The sequence below is a fragment of the Apis florea genome, unplaced genomic scaffold (genome assembly GCF_048593485.1).
Source record: "Apis florea isolate Af1SG1 unplaced genomic scaffold, ASM4859348v1 contig_1615_pilon, whole genome shotgun sequence".
Lineage (NCBI taxonomy): Eukaryota > Metazoa > Arthropoda > Insecta > Hymenoptera > Apidae > Apis > Apis florea.
Window position 1 is genome coordinate 2,180,066 of NW_028256416.1, and position 17,571 is coordinate 2,197,636.

At 39.1% G+C, this 17,571-nt stretch overlaps 1 long non-coding RNA gene across 1 annotated transcript in view; it reads right to left on the bottom strand.

The window, feature by feature from the left end:
• Nucleotides 1–510: 510 nt before the first annotated feature.
• The window catches only part of LOC116415098 (uncharacterized), a 211,485-nt gene continuing 194,424 nt past the window's right edge, over nucleotides 511–17,571 (bottom strand). The window contains exon 3 of the long non-coding RNA XR_015290817.1: nucleotides 511–2,703. This is a non-coding gene — a long non-coding RNA (uncharacterized LOC116415098). The remainder of the gene's footprint in view (nucleotides 2,704–17,571) is intronic.

Below are 17,571 nucleotides of genomic sequence, written 5' to 3' on the forward strand. Positions count from 1 at the left end.
TCAATTTCTTTTTCCTGTTTTTTCCCCTCTCCCCCTCCCCTCTCCGTGAACCGAAAATAAAAACAAATTTATCGAATCCACGATATAAAATGACTGATTGGGATGACGTTTCGAAACTGGATAAATCTTGAAACGTCGAACGAGTAAACTTTACCTCACGCCCGAGATAACGATCTCTTGCTTGGATGCAAAACGTTGTTACTACTTTTCTACAGATATTGACGAATTATCAACGTTTATTTCAATCGACCTACTCAAGAAGCATCGCTTGTAAGCTGTTTATTCTCTATCACGGGAGTGAAAATCAAGAAATTCTTGATGGACAATTAATACACTTATTGACGATATTCTTCTGATCGCCATTTAATCGAGACTACCGTTTCCTGTGTAACAGGTCATCAACATTGATCAACCAGTGCTCGATGTGTCTCTGATAAAACTATATACTATATAATAAATGATCGTGATAATTCAAATTTTGCCAAACATATTAATATTACACCGACACAGTTTCCATAAATTATTCCATTTCGTATATTTCGAAACAATTCGTGTAAACAAAAAAACAATTACTCAATCACGATCACCGCTCACATTCTAAATTGCACACACTGCAAGGAAGAGGAGGGTCGGTTTCCAAGCACGAAACAGCATGGCGCGCCCGTTAATAAATACTGGACGTGTATCTCGAATTACGAATCGAGCCCGTTTGCACGATGCATACGCGGAACGCGATAACGACTCGGTCCAGTGGTGGCGTTAAGGTTGGTTTACAAACTTGAGCGTTTGTAAAATACACAAGTATTATATCGCAAGACGGCCGCTCTCCCTTCAACTTTTGTTCCTGCATTATTCATGAACCCGCCATTTATAAACCGCGTATTATTGCGTGCGTCTTCCACCCTTCTCTCGAGGGAAGAAACGAGGCGGTCGAAAAATCCCAACCGTAACGAAAACTTTATCTGAACGGAGTCACGCGGTTAAGCTCGAATCCGGCTTTCCTGCTTCCGGGTATCGGCTTTGCGATGGCTGCTTGGCTACTTCCACCGCCCCTGTTCGACCGCTGTTCGACAAAGATTACGCGCTTACCAAGGATCGCTTAAATGGGACTGCACTTCGTTCTGCCCGCTCCGTAAGAAGTTCGGTTACGAAGGGAATCTTGGATTTCCTTGAAGCCTGTCGTCGAATCACGTTGACGATTTATATAAAATTCATTCACACGATGTTCATACGGTAGAATAATTACGATTAGTCGAACGGTTATTTGGTTTATATTTTATATTTCCCTTGGACAGGCATAATATCGACTTGTTCAAAATTGAAAATTGAACGGATGCTTCGTAGATGGAAATTGGTAGGTGAGAAAATTAGGCTGATCTTGGATTTCCCTGAAGCCTGTTCGACTTGCGTGATCGAATCGTTTCGTCGAATCACGTTGATGACTCGCATAAAATTCATTCACACGATGTTCATACGGTGGAATAATTACAATTAATCCTCAAAGAGGCATAATATCGATTTCTTCAAAATTAAACGGACGCTTCTTTTTCGTAGATGGAAATTGGTAGGTGAGAAAATTAGGCTCGATTAGGCTGATCTTGGATTTTCCTGAAGCCTGTTCGACTTGCGTGATCGAATCGTTTCGTCGAATCACGTTGATGACTCGCATAAAATTCATTCACACGATGTTCATACGATGGAATAATTACAATTAATCCTCAAAGAGGCATAATATCGATTTCTTCAAAATTGAAAATTGAACGGACGCTTCTTTTTCGTAGCCTGTCGTCGAATCACGTTGACGACTTATATAAAATTCATTCACACGATGTTCATACGGTAGAATAATTACGATTAGTCGAACGGTTATTTGGTTTATATTTTATATTTCCCTTGGACAGGCATAATATCGACTTCTTCAAAATTGAAAATTGAACGGATGCTTCGTAGATGGAAATTGGTAGGTGAGAAAATTAGGCTCGATTAGGCTGATCGATAATTCCTTTCATAAATGTCGCGCGATAAGGGACGGAATAACGGATTCGAATGAGTCGGTATTAACCCCGCAGCGGGGTGAAGTTGCACGACTTGCAAGAATCGAAAGTCGATGCGACGCGCGAATGATTCATATCGGATAATTCTCACCATTTGTCGAGAAAGTATGATATAGAGATTTCACCTGACATAATAATCGAGTCGTATTTCTCGTGTCTCGGGCGCAATTTTCTCGATCACGAGCGTGGACGATATTTCTCGTCGTTTCAAGGAACATTTCAAGTAAAATTTAACGTATCATATTAAGTTATTAATTGTGATTAAGCTTGAGAAACGATCTCCTCGATGCGTTTTTGTCAAATATATATGCAGCCGAGTATCGCGTTGACAATCGAGATTCCTTACCTCTATATCTTGCCTTTACGAAGCGGGTAATGCAAAACCAATGTAAGCAAATCTTGTGGCGTAGCGAACGAAAAATAAAAAGTGTCGCCCGACTTTCCAACGCCGAGTTTACGACGTGGTTCGTATATTAGATGTTCTATATCCGTCCCGCGGTGGATAACTTTTTACCCTCGTTTAGTCACTTTGAATATCGTTTCACTCATCTTTTAAGACGCTCGAGTACGCCGACCTCCGATTCTTGAATAAACCCAATTCACGAATTAATCATCCAATTCCTTCTTCGCGTATTTAAATTTCTTCTTTCTAAAAAATCGTATATACAATTATTTCTCGTAGATTCTTTTCCAGAGGAAAGAAAAATTTGAAAAAAATTATTATTTGATAAATTTCAGGAAGATATCCTAGAAGATGTTGCATTTTTTTTTTTTTTTTAAATTGGAAAATATCGAACGACTAGAAAATTGTGTCATTCAAAAAAGAAAATTCAAAGTCGTCGCGATAAGGAAGATACGAGGGGGGGAAAAAATGACGAGACGTGGAAGTACATTTCCTCGGTGGCGATTTCTTAGGATGCAGCCGAGCGCGCTCGCCAAGCAATTGCAAACATTTGCTTTGTTTATAAACGAAACAATGGCGCTTTCCTCGAATGCTGTACAAATAGCGAGAGGCTAGCTTCCTTTGAGCAAACGACGACGCGAAGATGTTGATTTACGGGGGAAAAGAGGCGGAAGCAGAACGTTACCTCGTTTATTAATACTCTCCTAGGAAGACAATCATTTGTCACGCGTACACGCTCCATCGCTTTTAACTTTGTAGAAATCCCGGCTGGAAAGTATCGAAATGCTCACGTACACGTGTAATAACTCGGCCACCGGTCTCTCAAAATTGTAGAAACGTGATTCGAATTACCACCGTCCAATATTACCTTTTCGAATTATTTAGTTCGTTCTGAAGGGAACTCCGTTCGTTCTACATTCATACTGGGGGATCTGTATACCCGCAGACCACCGTCATATTTAAATTAGTTCGGGTAATTTAATGGAAAAATGTTTGAAAGGAAAAATATTCTGGCGGGGAAAAAAAAAAAAAGAAAGAAAGAAAGAGCATTCGAAAAAAAATCGTACGTTTTTCAAACGGTGTTGTACATGTTTTTCTTCTTTTTATATTCGTCGAGTATAAAATAACGAATCATTTTAATTGGCAGATCGCGAAATACTTTTTATTTATTTGTTGTGACGTATAATCCAATATTAAACGGTATACACAGGCGATCAATCGTTTAATTATACGTCACAAATAAATAAAAATTAATTCAAGATTCGGGCAATTAAAACCATACGTATATACGTAATATAGCGTGCATTGGTTTTTTTTTTTTTTCCTTTCGTGTATCGTACGTCACAAATAAATGAAATTATTTCAATACGATACATGATATTGTCCACTCGAAACGGTTCCCTTCGAATTCGCGTATTTAATATTATCGCAATTTGAAAAAAGGAAAAAGGAACGAAATTTTCGAGGAATGATATTTACCGATCAACTTTATTTCCGTATAATATTCGTCTACTTCGTTCGTGTGTATTTAACAAAATGAAATAACAATAACACAATTATATCTCCTACAATCGCTGTACAATTAATTTACAAATATAAACGAACGAACGATTCGATCGGTATAAAATTTTCCTCCACGTTGGAGAGTCACAAGGAGGAATAATTTGAAGAACGGTAAGAAAAAGTAACGCGTTTCGATTCAACCAGTGTTAGATAAAAAAAAAAAAAAAAAAACAGAAAAGAAAAAAAAACAGAAAAGCGTGTTTAAAGCGTTATTCGCTTTATGCACGCATCTCGCCTTTTTTATTTTTTCTATTCTTTTTCTCTCTCCATCCCCACTCGTCTCCATTTTGCATCGCGAAGCGCGCCGCTCTACTTGCTTTAATATTCATACTATTAAATATGCAGATTCGCACATATGCTCACAACCGTATATCACCTTCGTGGCTGGGATAACTCGAGGAGAGAAGATCGATTTAACCGTACACACCTGGAACAAGACTCTCCATAAGTACATTTATATTCCTTCATTCGTATTCAGATTGTTTCGAATTAGATTTCAGTTAGAATTCCGCACAGTTTTGCATTTTCTACTTCATTTAATCGCGTTTCATGAAGCTTTCCCGCCTGATTTTACCGATAATTCAATTTCGCCAATGCTACGTTCTCGCCGTGTAATCCATATACAAGTAGTTTGACAAATATTCACAAAAATGTTATTATTCGAATAATCCAAGATAACTCTCCCTCATTTTCTTTCCAATTTATTATAAACATCTTATCGCGTTATCGCAGTGCGTTGTTCGCGGAAGCGACAATTCTTCCAAATTCCAAGAATCAAGAAAAATGCGGGAATGCGGACGAGAGGGATTCCGTCTCTCCTGCCTCGTTCGACTCGAATCGAGAAATGGTTGTGCGGTCGAGGGAAAGCGCCTTCGACGAACGAAAGCGAGGCGAGGCGAGTCGTTTTATTTGCAAACAGATATCGTCGCGAACGTTCGTTCCACGATTTATTTACGGTATTCGGTGTTCGAAAGTGCGCATCTCGACTCGCTATATACGTTTAAATTTCGTTAATTCGAAAGTATTGGAAAGAGAGGGGAGAAAAAATGCGATCTTTTATGCGTGCAACAACGATGCGACAACGCATTTTCACGTTGCTTCGGCAAAAAGTTATTGGTCGATCAATTTTCTCTGAATTTTTTCTGAAGCGGATAGACAAAATCATCACCTGTAGGATTCTTTTCCGTTTAATCGTGTGACGATTGATAAAACGAAACGGATCTCTTCGTTTTTCACTCGCGCTTTTTCAGAGATACGAGAGCAAAATTAGACTGTTCAAACTTTATTAATCATCTCAGCGTATCGAGGAGCAGAGGAACAACGAAGAGAATCTCGGCAGGGCTCGGGGGAGAACAATTGCAAATTAGGCTCGTCTTCACGACGAGCGGGTGATCCTCTGAACGTAGCGGCAAGAAAGTTGGGCGATGCGTGTAGCGCGCTGTAAACGCTCGAAATTGTTAGCCGCGCGATTAGCCGGCGAAAAACGAGCGCGAACAGCGGTGGCTGGCTGCTTCTATGCAAACCCATCATAGGTGTTGCGGCTGCGACTGACAAGCGGTTCGAGACGGTTGAAAGGATCGACTATCTCTGAATAGTCTACCTCGGGAGGAATATAGCCCCCCGGCCTGAATGCCGGAGTCCAAACAATGCGCGCACGTTTTTTGCGCCGAGAATGGATCCTGGATTCTCTCGCTTGTGGGTCACCGTCCTTTTCAGATTGCTGCCATTATTTTTAATTTAACTTTTATTCCTTTTCCCGCGAGAGAAATTTCACCCCCCTCCCTCCTTTATTCATTATTCTAATATCGTCGCATCGAACCGTATCATCGATCGGTTAATTCGCGAAATTTCTGCGAACTTCTTTTACAATTTTTCTCCGGATTATTCGTGAAAAAATCGTAGCGTTTTCCTTTTCACTGTACAAGCGAAGGAGGATAAATTCGGTCCATTCAACTCTCCACTATGGCGGAGAAGAAGAGGGTCATAAAACACGGTGGAACGGAGCGAATTGAAGGAACGGAGAAGGCACGGGGAAAAGCGCGAAAATCGAGACAAAGTAGCTCGAAACTCCCACAATTGCACGTGCACCCTAATAACGATACTTACATTTTTATAGAGCGAGAAAGAGAGAGAGAGAGAGAGAGTGGAAAAGATTTTCTCGATGCGAGATCACGCGGGGTGGTAAAAAAGAGGACGAGCAATTTCAAGTGTAACACAGGTACGCGGTGAATTAGCAGCTCGTCCAAAGGGGAGAGATGTTTGAAGATGTTTCTCTCCGCAAGAAAGAAAGGGGACAAGAGGATGAGGAAGGATTGCGTGTCCGCTTTGCAGGGAAGAGGAGGGGAGGAAGAAGAGGCGATAAAAAGGGGCGAGTAAAAGTTGGATTCGCGGTGGCTGGAATTCTCGTCGTCGTTATCCTTCGAGTTGCGAGTGGATAACGAAAAGTTTCTTTTAAAAAAGTAGCCAAGTTCAACGCCCCCGTAGTTGCTCGATATCATCCCGCGTGATGCTGTTGTCAGCCGTTCTTAATGACAGCCATTCACGATCCCTATTAGCCGACTAGTCTTTCTTTTTTTCCTTCTTCTTCTTCTTTTTCCTCCTCTTCTTCTCTTCTTTATACCGCGATGATATAAGTTTCGCGCACAGGGGAATCGGTTGATAAATACTGTAAAAGCTTTTCGAGGATGGCCTCGAGGGACTGGGTGGCTACTGGTAAGATGTTAAGCCATGGCTAAGCTGTTTGGACTATTTGCGTCGAGAGTGGCGGAAAATGGAGGAAATCTGGCTAGCTTCTGCGTCTAAATGTTAATAGGTACGCTCTAAGGTGCGTGGATATTAGAAAAAAATGATGCTTTGCAGGTAATTGTGTCACGTGAAAGCGCAATTATCGCATGCAGAAATTTAAATATTGGATAATTATATGGGCGCTTAGTTGTTCGAATCTTTCTGATTAAAAAAACTTTATCGAACAACTGTAATTCTGACCTGTAACGACGCTTTCAGAAGCAACCATAATTAATCTCTATCATGCGATTCGGGATAGATGGGTTACATGTACGCATTTCGGTAATGATGGACTGCTCACAGACAATGCTAACGCTGATACTGTGTCAAGTTTGAAAGTTAATATCCCGTTTAGAGTGACTTATGGAAAAGGTACAAATAATTAGTGTAGTGTAAATTGATAAACTTCGTTGTCATACGAATACATTATATAACAATTACAGATTTCTAATTTAAAATTTCTCTTTACTTCTGCCAATATTAAAATAAATTTCATCGAAGATTCTGTTTCTTTCTACTTTCACAAATTATTTATAGATACTAGATTTCGATTTTTTACGATGAATTTATTGCACAAATTGACGAGAACAGAATTCAATATCTAAATTTCAAATATTCAATTTCGAGTTGTCTACTTTGGAATTACCTTTTGCGATTTCTTTTACCCTTTTTTTTTTTTTTTTTTTTGTATTTGCAATTTCTCTCTGAACAACTAGAATTCCATATTGGCGAAACGCATATGGACATATTGGTATCGATGGCAGCAGAAGAGTATGCATTGTTCTGAATGTCGAGATGAAAGAGCTCCGAAATATATATATATATATATAAAACAATTGAAACTCAAAATATATCGTGTGTGCAACTGTGCTGACCATATGTCCTATTTCGCAGAAAGGGAAAATCGTGGAAGAGTTTCTTGAATAAGATCGGACTCCATCGAACTGTGAAATAATTAGAAGGATCGATACACGATGAGAAATCGTCCGGTTCCAAATTGGATATCGACGAAAGGAGAGAGAGAGAGAGAGAGAGAGAGGTATTTTACGTACGCGGTTGATCAAGATATTTACGTTGATCGAAGCGTCACAAGGATGAATTAATATGCAAGTGACTGCACAGGTGTGTTGTGCAAGAGTAAATTCGTGCTACGCCGTAAATCGATCGATAAATCAATTAATCGGGATCGATTAATCGGAGAATTCGATGCATGCTTGTTAAACGTCCGAGTTTCTCGTTATCGGTATATCTTGATAAGATTCTGTACTGTAACATGGAAAATTTTCTCGGTTAATTTCGCAGAGGAAGTCATTGGGTTTGATCCGCGTTCAGGGAAAATGTTTCAAAAAGTTCAAAGTTGTGTAACGAAACTGTTTGAAAACAGGTGGAATAGTTTATTAATCTTCGATCGAGAAAGATGAATGCACAGCTTGGAATTTCGACCAGGTATTCGAAATTCATGTGCAAACTTGTTGACAAAATCTGTATACGTAAGCCGTTATTATTAACTCGATACACCTTTATATTTTCACCGTTTCTAACACCGACCATTAAAAATGAAACGTCAACGTCAAAATCGCAAACCCTCGAAGCCACTTTCACGTAAGTGCACCTTCGAAGATGTTTCATTTAAATCGATCTCCTTTGAAACTGTTGAAATTATTCCAAACGTTGGGTCAACGAATTGGTTCAACTCGGTGCGAATAGATTTTCTCTCTGCGTCATAGAGGTCGCTCTCGTTTCGATCTCGAAACTGTTGCAAAATTGAATCGTCCACAGACGAGAGATTTTACGTTAAAAAAAAAAAAAAAAAAAGAAGAAAAAAAGACAAATTTATCGGAGTCTCGCGAAATTTAAAAATCAGCGATCTAATTTCGACCTAATTTTTTTATCATCGATAATTTGCTCGCTCGAACGGAACGACAATCCCCGCATAATTTCGCGGACGATCGTGAAAAATATTATTCCTCGTAATATCACTTTTCTAACGAGGGAACAACGAGAAACGAATACGTAATCGGGAATACTGCAGAGTCGTTAAGCGTAAGTAAAACACGGCGAAAGCGTGACGAGGGGAGGGGAGGGGATAATCCCATAAGCGACGCACCAAAATGGAAATGACAAGCACGGCTGTACAAATAGAGGAGTGGAACCGATGGATGCCGGTGTATCCTCGACGTGTGCGTGTGTATGTTCACTTCGCGTGCATTCGCACGCGTGTACACCGCCAAGTGTGCGGTGTGAGAGGGGGAGAGAGAGAGAGGGGGGGGAAGAGAGAGGGGCTTTAGAGTTCCTGTCGGTGTCCCAGGAACACGGTCCAGAACGGGAGACAAGGCTTTCGGTCTGTATCGTACATTTATAGAAGTACTTGGAAGGCAGCTACTAGCACGGCAGACCACCCGTGTTTCCACAGTTGTCGCTACAACGAATCGTTCGACCATCCATGTTCGTTACAAACATCATCCAACCCATTGGACGGAAGAGCTTCCCTTTACTTTATATTGTTCGCCTCGCGCTTTAAGCTCGGAGGATGTTTCCTTTTCCTCCCAAATAGTATTTTCAAGAGGATCGACGAGTTTTACGTTCTGTTATTTAATCTCTAGTTATATATATTGATGCATGTATTGGTACATCGATGGAGAGAAATTCGAGGATACTTTTATGCAAAATTTCTGGAGAAGAAAATTTGGTTTCGATGGATTTCGTTTGTAGATTGTACATTTCTCTTATCAATAATTCAAACTTTTCAATTTTTATATTTGTTTCGACCTCTCGTTTCGAAGAAAGATAAAAAAAGATTCTCACGAATTTATTCTCTATAAATTATTCATATTTGTCGATTTACACGACATTTATTAGAAGCTACATCGAAAAAAAGGTGTCGATAGGCGACGACCCCTTTTCATCGGGAGCAATAATAATACGTTGATTGCCTTTTGTTCTTCTTTTCCATACGATTCCGCGATAACAATGCGCGTCATTTCTCGTATTACCTTCCCTCCACACTTTCCATTTAGCAAACGATATTTGCCGGATCCTTGAAGAGAAGAATCGTACTAAAAATTGTGAAATCGTGAACACACAGACGATGATAAAACGTAATGGACTACTATTATTTATCGCGTTTCAAAATGAGAGGAGACGAATCAACGAATCGACGCTTTCGAGAGAGAAGAATGATCAAGAGGGAACGAAAGAATCGATCTTCGTACTCGCGTTGATCGAGAACGAATATATATATATATATATATATAGGGAAGATTATCGACTTCTCATTTCCGGGGTTTAAACGTTTCTCGGACGTAAAAGGTCACGGTTCTCGAATCACGGTGAGCGAGACTAGTCGGGGGATTCTTAAGAATTCCGTCAAGGTACGAATCAAAGGGACGGGGGAAGAGAGGATGATGAGAAGGGGGAGGGGGGAAGGAGGAGGGAAGAAAAAGATTTCACGAAATTGCGTGGGTCATCCTTTCCCCTTCTCCCGATTCTCCACGTCGTGGAGAATTGTAACGAGGCGGAGACACCTACCCCCTCGTCTTTCTCGCCTAAAAGGAGCAAGGAGGGGTGGTTAAATTAACCATACAACATCCGCCGTTAATATTCACCGTGACTCGTCCACGCTCGCCTCCTTCGATTCTCATTTTCTGCCGTGTTATGCAATTTTTAGTTTTATTTTTTCTTTTTCTTTTCTTTTTTTTTTTTTTCCCCTTTTTTCTTAAGACCCGCTTCTTACTCCATCTTAAATTTCCTCCACGTTAAATAAGAGAAACGTGCGGAGAAAACGTGCGGACGGGAGGAATCCAAAGGTTTCTTTGTACCGTTACAGGGACGTGGAAAAACTTGAAGTGAGTTTAAGAATGTGTCTTGTGAAGAGAAGTCCAGGCAGAAAGGAGCATGGAGGGAGGGGTAAAGAGATCGTGAAGATTCACGAAAATCGTGTCCAACGGCCACTGTATGGTCCATATAAGGTATTTAAATACCAGTGATGTTGTAAATATTTTTTCCCTACAGCTTTACAATTTTAAACAGAATTTTTGAAACATTTAGTAATTTTAATCCTTTGCGCTTTTTTTCGAATCAACAACTCGAGACGATTTTTCCGTATGTTCTAGTGAATTTCTTAACTTAAAATGATTTCGCGCACAAATTATAATACGATTGTAACAAAACTTTTATACTTTAATATTTTATGTATCTTTACATATAAAGAAAGAGAATTTGTCGAATATTAAATTCTTGTATTGTTGTTTTATGCGGTATTTTATCAAGCATTTTAAATATATCATCGAATAAAATGTTTTTTATCTTTCTTATTTCGTTGAGAGCAAACCTTATAATCCTTTTTAATCCCTATTAACATAATATGCTCTCACATTCACTTTATTTTTACACCTCTTACTTCGTCTATATCTTAATCATTATTTTCCTTCTCTTTATCATTATAATAAATAGAAGTAATTTCGTCAAATTCAATAACGAAAAATCAAACTTATATTTGAAATTATTATCACAAAAACTCAAAGACTTTAAAAATATTATTCCTATTCTAATTTAAAATAAGAAAATCTATCTATTTGACATTGCATTATTCTACACTTCACAAGATTATAACGAGCTTATCTGAATCTATTCATCAAGCGATACTCTTCTAGAAAAATCAATCAATGAATAAATATTGTCACCGTTCGAAAACAATTGGTGCTTGAGAATCGCCATTCGAGTGCAAAATTAATATATTCCTCGATCAAACTTTCGCTCGAAAACTGCAAAAAATTTTTTCTCAGAAATATTTATACGATACATCAAAGATCCATGGAAATTGTTACCAACTAGTTACGGATTCTAGTGTACCCTAGATAGAAGCCAAGTATATGCCGTCCAAGATACAGTGGTCAACTTTACGATTTCCGTCGGTTAACGTATTCGAGGCGTTACGACTCGTTGTTATCAACACGAGGATAACAGGATTAATCTCCTCCCCCTTCTTTATCGAATTAAGACGCCTGGTTTTATCGCGTCGCGATAAGGTGTCGTTGCATTGTTGATAAGGTTTCGAGCATTCTTCGAAACTCGATACAGAGAACAACGTGTAATTAGAAGAAGGAAGAGGATAAAAATAAGAAGGGAAAGAAGGTGAACGCGAAAGCAGACACGGTCGAGAGCAAATTTGTTCGATGGGTCGTTTTGCATAGAAGCGGGGAATTTGCATGCAACAAAGACGATACGGGGAGTGGAAGAATCGATTGGATGGAATTCTCTTCTACTACGAGGCTGGACCTGCCTATCTACCTACCTGTTCCGAGTCGATTCGAACTCGCTACTCGAGTTCCTTTAGAACCAATCTTCCGTTGTCCTCCTTTCGCGCTTTAATCCAGCAAATTCAGATAAACGAAGAGAAGGAACACCGACGCTTGCGAAACCTAATCGATTCGACGTCGCATAGACGGTACGAGAGCAAGCCAATCGAGAAAATTTCCGTTCCGAGAACACCAATTGGATACTTGCGAGGAAATGAGCGTGAAAAGAGCGAGGAAGAGAGAAAAAAAGGAAAGGAGGAGAGTGAAAATCTTGTGCCTATCGAAGAGATGGAGGAGGAGAAAGATTATTAAAATTAATCGCGCTGGAAGATACTTTCTTGTTTCAGCGGAAAGCAGAGGCGAGAGAAAAATTAGTGGCCCTTCTCCAACCGTGGTTAATTGGTCGACAAGAAGTTATTTATTAACAAGGAGCGATCCGTGCAACGTAATCAAACCTGTTCGCCCATTATCCCTGGTAATGCCGGGGAAACATTTTGGCATCGCTCGTGAATCGGCGCGATTCGGCGAGCAGAGTTAGCGGTTGTTTAGCATGCGCGCTCTTCTGATGCGATGCGTCATTAGCACGGTTGTACGCGTATCCACGCGATCGCTGCTTTGCGGTCTGCATCCATTAAGTCAGCGACTTTTCACGCCGGGATAAACTTCGGCCGCCAGGCAGATATTTCGGCGAATGTGCTCGCATTTGCTCGTGTTAGCAGGGGAGAAATAGTCCTCTCTTTCGCAGAGAATAATACAGCGTTTCACGGTTCTTCTAGAATCGCGAAATTGTTAAACCTCGCCTTCTCACCCCTCTGAAAAAAGTTTCCAGCCAAGTTGGCCACCTCTTTCAAAGCCACGCCTTCTCAAGCTTCCCTTTGCTTCGACTCGAACAAGATTAAAACAACGAAGCTACTTCCAATCACGACACACACATATGTCGCTTACTTATATTCCAATTTTTATCCTTTTTTTGATTCTTCTTTTCGTGATCTTTTCGTTAACAATTTCGATTCGTGCGAGGAATTCACGAGTAGATGGTTTAACTTTCTTTTTCTTAAAAAAATAAGATTTTAACTATTTATATTTGTATTTAAGAAATATTTTCAATCAAATAAGAAGAGCCCTCTAGAATGTTATATTATATTACATATAATTATATTATATAAAATATAATCGTATTATACGTATATTTATTAACGTAAATATATGTATAATAATAAAATATAGGATAGCGATTATATGGTGACATATAAATGCAAAGGGTTAACGATAATAGCGAAATAGCAAAGTGGTATCGTCGAAGAAGAGCGAGTCGATCCTTGACATCACGTCGTATTTCGAACGCGACGACGCCTTTCGCCTTACCCGGGGTAATCGATTGACCGAATGCATTCGGCGAGGTTACCTGGCGGGACGCATCGTGCCGGTTTATTGTTCGAGCCGCATGAATATTTCAATAGGGTTCGCGCACGCCGGATAAATGGACAGTTAGCCAGCTTTATTTTCGTTGGGACGCGATAATTTAACAGGATGGAACAAAGAAGCAACGCGAGGAAAAAAAAAAAGAGGAAAAAATTAGGTCTCCAGAATTTCCACACACGATTCGTCACGTTCATCGTCGCCTTTCTTCGCGCTCCTCGCTTTCCTCCCCTCCTTTCCTTCCGTTTGTTCCCGGCACGGTGGAAATAAGTCGGTGGAAACTCGGCTGATCGATATCGAACACATCCCATAATAACGGATCGCGCGATAAAAACGGCGGAATAATGAATAATGAAAGAGAGTGGGTCGACGCATATTGAAAAGGGCGACGTAACGATACACGTGCTCGTGACGAATACAGCGAGCGAAGTGTAATACGACAACGTGGCTGGCACGCAAACCCTTCGTGTCCCGTGAGCCCGGCAACGAAGAGACATTCGCGACGAGTGCGTTTCCGTTCGAGAAGCGTGCGAGCACACGAAGCGTCCTTGGTCGTTTAATTCGATAAAGTTTTTTTATACCAACTGAATTGTATTCCGTTTGGAGAAAGTGTGTGGGGAAAAAATTGTTTGAAACGTGTTTCTGCAAAATATCTTTGAAAATATATTTCTGGAAATATACCGTACCTTTCACCGTTTAATTTTTATATTGACTTTTTTGGGTTTTATATTAAAAGAAAAAAAAAAAAGGAAAAAAAGAAAATATTCGAAAAATATTAATTTCGGTGGATATTTCTTTTGCGAAGGATCGGATGAAAATTTTCGTTTTATTAGAGGGGAACGGTTCGTCCCACGTTGGTGCGAAACCGAAGCAATTTCTCGACCCTCGCCACGAGTTTCTTTCGTCCCTCGATGCGAAAGAGGGACTTGATCCGACGCACACCTTACAATGAACCGTAAAGAAGATGTACGATGCTGTTATTTTGCGAACGTTGTTGTATAACAATAATTAAATCAATCCCAACTACGGTCTTTATTGGAACGTATGGAACAATCTTTTCAGAAACTTTTCGTCTGATGGAAATTAATCCGAAGAGTGTTAACATATTGGAGTGATATTGGATGAAACGTATATTGAGAATCGTTGAGAATCGATACAAATTGATGAAAAAAATACGTACGTACATGACATATAAAATATAATTGCGAAAGAATATTCTTGCGAAAATATTCTTTCATTGTCGAGTTATCACACAGTCGTAAGTCATTTCCAGACATAATTTTCCATTGGAAAATTTATGGAACGAAGTAAAAAGCAAAGAATTATAAAAACGATGATAATCTCGAATGAAATTTCGTAACAAGAAAGGAACACCGGAATATAAAGCACGGAATATTTAACACAAATAATTCGCGCTATATTCCGCTATGAATGAAACGTTAAATCGATATTTGCATATGAAGATTAAAATTAAAAAAAAAAAAGAAAATTATCAAAATTATCGAAAACTAGTACGAATAATTTTAATAAAATAAAAAAAATCATCCCTTGCCTTGTTTTAAACAAGAATAATTACGATATATACTTTTCTACCAACCAAGCATAGAATTATACCGTAATAAAGGTATAAAAATCGCGTAACATTCGTCTATTAAAGTTACTTTTACATTTTACGACCACGATTTTACGATTTTGTCTCCCGGATCGTAACGTGGCCGCCAATTTCGTGCACGCTTCCGGGAGCTTTCATCGATCAGTCGAGGAACTCATTAAGATCGAATCTAATTATCGCCCCTGCGATTTACGTGGTTAATGCATGTCTGGGTACCCTCGTAAGCCTCGTCTGAGTCGACGTTTCATAGACCGCGAGGATTATTAAAGGATTATTACTTACAAGGAGGAGAAGCTACGAGCGAAGAAAAGAGAGACGACGACTTAATAGTCGCTTTGAACAATAGGAGGTGCAAAGGAATCGATTATCGATCTTCGAAATCGTATCGAATCCCATTATAACAAACCAAGAAATCGTTAACGAGTCATTTATTTTTAACCATCTTTTAATTTTTGCTTCTAGTTGCTGATGATGAATGAAAATAGAGGAATCGGTTCAAAGCTTCCAGAGATCTGCCAATTTTATTTAAAGTATCGAAATAATTTGTTGGTGTCGTTTTTTTATTAACACTATTGCAAATGAAAATCAATTCTAAAGTTTAAAATTTGGGATTAAAATTTGGAAAATTGGGAAGAAACGTTTGGTGAGAAATATAAAACTTGAACAGAAATTTTTATGAATAAAAATCCAGATTTTATAAGTATAATTATAGGATTGAGAAATTTGCGTGCTGGATGCAGGATTATCAGTGTTTTTACCGGGTTTAAATTAAGCATATTTTAATTGGTTAAGTTGATAAAGAGTAATTATAATATAAGTAATGGCATGTTTGGAAAACGTGTCACGAAATGGCACGACGATTTTTCTTCGAAGCAAAAAGAATTATCGCTGATAAGTATTTTCCCTCTTTCCTTATCCAAGATCAACGACTGACTCGAACCTCGGCCATTTTCATTCTTGAATATTGAATAATTAACGAAAATTAAAATCCATAATCAAATGAAAGCTCGAACGACGAATCGAGACTTTCGTATTCCTCTTCAGAAAGATTTACAAAATTGTTCGTTCTCGATCGACGAAGTAAAATATATAAATTTAGGCGAATTCCATTCGTAGAATCGTTTAATAATACACTAAGCCAGCTCGCAGGTACGAGAACTAGAGGTTGCGTTTCGCAGTAATGACAATGCAGCAACGTCAGGGACTAGACTATTGTTTCCAACCGTGAAAACGTAACACGAAATTAAGCTGAATACAATTACGGTATAATGAATGGTCGTAATAGCCCAATTGTGTCACATTCTCAGAAATGTACAAGAGTGTGTGGATTGCGCGGTAAGCCAAGAATTGCTCGCACGCTGTTGTAATTCATGAGGCGACAACTTCTAATTACGCCATCACGATACATCATCGTGACAAATTAGTAATCCTGACCGAGTCGATCCATCTGACGATTCGATTCCACTAGTCTCTACTAATTTCTCGTTAAACCCGACAATTATTACCCGACGATCGATTAAAATAAAAAAAAAGAAATTATTCGATCGAGTCGAAAGTGGAAAGTGGAACGTCGAGTATTTTCGTTCGTTCACTTTACATTGCAAACATTGCGCGAGACATTGTCGTCGGTGTTTAAATAAATCTTCCTGACCTTTTTTTCTCTGGAGAGAGAGAGAGAGAGAGAGAGAGAAAAGTGGAGAGAAAGGTTCTCCTCTTCTTTGAAATAGAAGAAATTTCGGGGACGTTCATTGTCCAACGATATAACGTATCTTCTTCGGCCATCCGAAAGTTTTCCGGATCTTCCTATTCAAGAAACAGGAACAGGGGGAGACGAATGCCGCTGTAATTTCACGGAATCTTGAAAGGTTGGTCCGGAAGCGAAGAGCGACCAACGAGATAACTTCTCGTTTCCATGGTTAAAAATTCTAACCGCACACGTTTTTCCACGCGAAATTTCGACTCATTCGGGACATTTGCGGTTGAAATCGTTGTTGACGAGAGAAAATTATTTATTCCGCCACTCGACGGGCACATGTATAATTCATACGTTTTAATATATACTCGAGAATATTTTGAATATTTTAACGGAACGATAAATTAGAGATAATCGTCACGATTTAATCGATACGATTTATATATTTTGTTATTCAATCCTCCACGCAAGATGGCGCCACAAGATACGCGTTAAAATAATCTCTTTTATTTGGTATATTCATGGAGTCAAAAATTCTGCGATTTGTGCTTTAAACTTTTTCGAAAATAAGTCCAAAAGATGTCCAAAACTACTAAAAAACTTCGATGCGTTTCCTTTGATTGATCGAGCTCCTCGAGGCTTTGGAAACTTGTTTGTGGCGCCACAAGATCGGCGATACGTGTTAAAATAAAAATCTCGTGTCGCACATTTGATGTATTCATGAGATAAAAAAATTCATCGATTTA